The sequence below is a fragment of the Poecilia latipinna genome, unplaced genomic scaffold, assembly GCF_001443285.1.
Source record: "Poecilia latipinna isolate Pla-1442-1.1 unplaced genomic scaffold, P_latipinna-1.0 Scaffold1320, whole genome shotgun sequence".
NCBI classification, from domain to species: domain Eukaryota; kingdom Metazoa; phylum Chordata; class Actinopteri; order Cyprinodontiformes; family Poeciliidae; genus Poecilia; species Poecilia latipinna.
Window position 1 is genome coordinate 138028 of NW_015113936.1, and position 5339 is coordinate 143366.

Consider the following 5339-nt stretch of genomic DNA (forward strand, 5'->3'; position numbering starts at 1 on the left):
AAAGGGGCCGGCGAGAACCATAGGTGCACGTGAGTCAAGCTCTGATGAAGAAAAAAGACGTGGGGGGGGGGGGGGGGGGGGTAGAGTGGGTGGGTGGTGGTGTAGGGGGCAGAAGGGGTGAGGGGCATTATCTTAACCACTAATGAACAATTGTATAATTTCTATCAAAAGCAGTCATAAGGCCTGCGCTTTCTACTGCCGTATCTCCTCTAAATACTGTCACGATAAAGTGACTGTTAAAAGAAGAGCAGGGGAGGCGGGGGGTTGGGGGGGGGGGCTTCGGGGCTGTCAAGAGGGGCCAGTGTGGTCAGGAGGAGTGCTGGAAAGGAAAGTCTGCCCGCCTTTATCTGCCATTTCCTGCTCCCTTCCTGACTATATTAATAATCTGTAAGAGCAGAGAATCACGCACGGCCAAGAGAGATAAAACACGAGCGACAAAATATCAACTTCCTGCTACAAAACTCAAAGCCATTATTAGAATATCAGGCTCAGGCAGTAATTAATTTCAACTTTAATTACTTCCACTGTTCCCATAGATTAGATCACAGGTTTGAGATGGGTTATTAAAACAACTAGGGAAATCTGCGCTATTAAAAAAAAAATGTTAATTTCTTCAACCCCATCTCTTAACCTGCTTGTTGAGTGATGCAATTACATTTTTTTTTTGTGGCGCAGACGAGCGTTGATATCATGTAGATGAAGGAGACACCCGATCACTTTGGGTGGGATTTGGAATACAGAGCTGTAAACAATAGATGAAGTTACGGTGAACTCATTGTTTTTAGCTCAACACAGAATGAAACTGTGTAAACTCGGGTTTTATTTTGTAGACATAAACCTCGTAAACCTGACCGTTCACATTTAACTTGTTGCAAAAATATTTATGTTTGTGTTCTGCAGATGTAGCTTTATAAAAGGAAGTTAGCCTAATATGTTTCATATTCATTTTTGTAAGCCATCATTAAAATACTAAATGAATACAAATAAAGCAGCTCTATATCTTTTAGAATAAAGTGGTAATTTCATTAAAAAAAAAAAAAAAAAAAGCCAGCTCAGTGTTTCCAAAGGTAGCCATGGTTACCTGACTATGATCACAGGTCTGTTTTATACTGATGACCTATTTTAAATACAGTCCCGGTTTATCCAATTCAAAAAAAAAAAAAAGAACCGACAGGTCCAATACAGGAATCAGAACCATAGTCAGGAGAAAAGGAATGTTTTCAGAATAACACTTTTACATTTCAGAAGTACAAACTTTTCTAAAAATATGCAGTCTTGATATTTTGGGGGGGGCTAAAAGCAATGACAATGAACAGAAAGTGATGGAGAAACGGTGATGAGGAAGCAGCTTAACTCAAGTGTACCTGTCATGATTTGAGGGTTGATGGTGAGGATTGACGCAGCTGAGGTGCAAAATGATGGTTTTAATGTAGATCACAGATGAGTACAAAGTCCAGGCAGCACAGGTGAGACAAGGAACTCCCACACTGGTGGCACTGGGAAGGCAGACACAGTCACACACAACACGACTCATGACTTTAGACTAGGACCCGACAGTGAAACGAAGACACAGGTGACATTAAATACATAGAGGGTAGCCAAGGGGAAACAGAGGACAGCTGGAGGCAATCAAGGGGAAGATGCAACAACACAGGAACTAAAACACACAGAAAACCAAATCCTCACAACATGTGGATAAACAGCTAGCAGTAGATACAAGCTAGACTCGTCTTACCGTTTTGCATAAGACTCGTGGATAAACTCACTGGTATAACTAAGTATCTGTTTTTTTATGGATGTTAACAAATGGCTAATGAACATTTTGATGGATGAAAACTCAAACATAACTGAAGTCTCGTTAAGGAACCTAATATAAGATAAGTGTCGTATATAGTAGAAGCGATGTCAAAGCTTGTTCTATTGGGCCAACTTTACATCAGTTCAAGAACATGGAATCTCATCCAACTAATCAAAATCAGCCACTCTTTATACTGTTGTGATCAATATGCACTGAATCTGCTGCTGATGGTAAAGAATAGTCAGTTTATTAACAGTGGAAATAGGGAATAAAGGGCACAGCAAATGTTTTATTTAAAATTAATCATCTAGGTGTGTTTTATTTTGTTGTTTCTTCTATTAGACGGCCTAATTAGTTTATTTTCATCATAAACAAACATTTAGTCCCTTCCCTACACATCGCACAGGCCATGTCTGGCTTCTCGAATCAAGCCTTCAAAACATCAGTTTTTAAGAGAAAGTGCAGCTACAGCTAATCTTCAAAACCTCTGCCTCAAAATAAACAGAGCGACGGAAAGGAGGGATGTCTGAGATGAATCTGCAGCAACGAAACTGGATACCAAAAGGAGAGGACAGTATGTAATGAAGAGAGAGCAGAGGGTGGTGGTGAGTTGGGGTGGGGGGAGGCAGGGGGCGGGGGGTGTTTAAAATAAGTTCAAGAGCAAAGATAAAGCCCAAGGATGATGGTATCTGCAGGATTGAAGAAAGCCTTTCAGTACCAGAATGGTTCCAATCACTTAATCAGCCTGACTCCACCCAGCAGCGTCCTTGTCTTCCATCATATGCTATTTCCCCAGCGCCAAACAGTCAATTTCACTCCATGTGTGTGGGCGACATCTGAGTAAAAGGGTTACAGAGAGCACTGATGGCTCTGTCATAGTGGAGGCTGGCCTTGCATTACCAAAGCATAGCACTTCTGACTGTCCGCCTGGCATGTCTCGCTGAAAAGATGACCGATGCGAAACGGGAGACGGTACGGTTCGAGACGGAACGGTTTCTACGCGCTCGTTAAAGGGAATTGGTCCCGATCGGAACCAAAACAACCGGCATAAAGTCCAGGATATCAGTTTAAAGAAGAAGGAGAAAAAGATGTGCTCTAGTCTGGTTAATACACACGGCTAGGAGTTTGAAACATTAGTTAAGCTTATAAAAGTACGACCAGTAGAGAGCGCTGTTCAAATGTTTGACTCATCGTGAGCATGGATTTTATATACATTTTTGGACATGACACTTTTAAACTTTTTTTTTTGGTCAGCCTTGAATTTATTCATTTTTTCAAGTTCCAAAATAGTCATCTGTTTATGGAATGCATATTCCATGAACTAGAATATGCATTTCAATTCATCAAGGTTGCTAATTTTTTTTTTTTTTAAAAAGAGCAACCTTAAGCAGGTATTAACCATCAAGCAGACATTTCTTTGTTTGTTCTGATGTAATATTCTATTCTTAAATATGGTGTTTTCATTAGCTGTAAGCAGAAAATCGTCATAATTAAAAGGAAATAAAAGCTTGAAAACATTAGTCTGTGTTGAATTAATCTACCAATTACTGAAATAAATCTACACATTTTTAAATGATAAAAACCCAAGACTTTGTTTTGTAGGCATTAACAAGCTTCTTGTATAATTTTGTCCACATATTTGACAACTCTTCTTATCAGAAATAAAACTCATTTTAATTCCTTGACTTCCTAATGTGGTGTCTGTTGTCAGGCATAATCCATAAACGTTCAATAGGATTGGGACTGGAACTGCTCTAGAAGTCTAACCTTGAAAACAGGAATTCCTTTAAAATAATAATGATAAAAATAATTTTTAAAAATCCATTGTGTTTTTGCTGTCAAAGTGGGTGCTAAATTATTTGAGATTATTCATTTGAATTCAGCAAATTCAATTCTAATTGGAGAAATTAGGCATCAAAGTTATGTGGACATAACTCCAGCTGCTATATGGTGGCAAACTATTTCCTAAACTATACACAGTGTGTGTTGAATATGCATCACTTGGCATTAGAGGATCAAGGCTAATTTATGAGAATAGACTACAAGTGATTACCATGCGCTCTCTTCGTTACATACATTCTAAATGCAGGAATCATTGTCCTGTTGAAACATCCATTTGATCCAAAGTTTTAATCAACTGTTGGATAAAATGAAATTAGTTTGGATGTTAAAGAGCAACCCAAAAACCAACAAGGCTCAAGCCGACGATGACGCCTGCAACACCAGGGCTATTTTCTACAATAAAACAAGTTTTACGTCACCACATAATAAGGAGATGCTGTCCAATGAAGAAGCCCCTACTTCAACATAAGCATGACCTAGCTTGACTACAAAATGCAACTACCGATGTGGATGATCTGAATACTTATGAAGGAATGTTTCATAGTGAAATGAGACAAAGACTGAGCTATTTGGCTAACATCTGGATAAATCTGGTGCTCCAACATGACACAAATGTACATCAAAGTGATTTTATAACATAAAGAAAGCTTCCAATAAGCTTTTGGAAGACCCAAACCTTGACCAAGTTCACTCATGTAATTCCTGTTTTTGAAATCCAATAAAATCTGTATCATCACTGAATCCTAGAAAAACTGTTTGAATGAACAACAAAGACCTTTTAACTGCCACTGATCATCAGTCTGTCTGTAATCAAAATAACATAATTTCAAATAATCTTCTACTTTGAATGCTGATTCATTTCAACAGTTATTTTCTACAGAAACAGTCTGAATTGCACAGGAGTGTTTCAGAGTCATAAATCTGCCGAGTCTGACCCCGATCCAAGGTTTCATACAACACATCAACGGAACGACCAAGGTATGGCGTAATATATGATCCTGACCTTATCAAGGTGTCGGGCGTACAGTAACTAATGCAGATAAAGCCGCCACATATATTCTCTATTCTGTGGCAAAGGCATTCCCATAACTTCCCTGTTATTTGTCGTTATTCAACTGTTGTACCATGTGGTATCACCTTTCTAACAAGCTTATAAAAAAATAAAAATTGAAGCACAGCTCAAATTTTTTGGACCCAGCTAGACTCAGACGCTAGCTGAACTGGTACTCAGTGTGACCCAAAGCTATTCATGCTTCAGAAGAGCACAGAGCTGCCATGTTCAAACATGAGTTTAGCAATTAGAGGCACTTTGGATGAAATCTCACAAGTTGTGAAACTGTCATTGACAATGACAACTATTTTGTTGATGCGCCAAGAAGCCTAAAGTCCGGTCACGGTACAAAAGAAATGAGTTTGACAGCTTGTATTTTGGCAAAAAAAAAAAAAAAGACCTCTGTCATTATTTTTGGAAGGTGATGATAAGCAGCTGGGTGGACAGAGTCTCACACCCGACAATGATGACATTCAACAAAATGCTAAAATTCACAGAGTGATGGAAGCTCAGATGAGGAGGAGAGGAAAGAACAACATGGGCAGATATGGCAAACTATATCGCAATATTATATTATATATATATATATATATATACATCTATATATATATATATATATATATATATATATATATATATATATATATA

At 38.4% G+C, this 5339-nt stretch overlaps 1 long non-coding RNA gene across 2 annotated transcripts in view; it reads left to right on the plus strand.

The window, feature by feature from the left end:
- Positions 1 to 5339, plus strand: part of LOC106961671 (uncharacterized) — a 48864-nt gene that overhangs the window by 5784 nt on the left and 37741 nt on the right. For both annotated transcript variants that reach the window (XR_001427818.1, XR_001427819.1), the window contains exon 2: positions 4521 to 4618. This is a non-coding gene — a long non-coding RNA (uncharacterized LOC106961671). The remainder of the gene's footprint in view (positions 1 to 4520; positions 4619 to 5339) is intronic.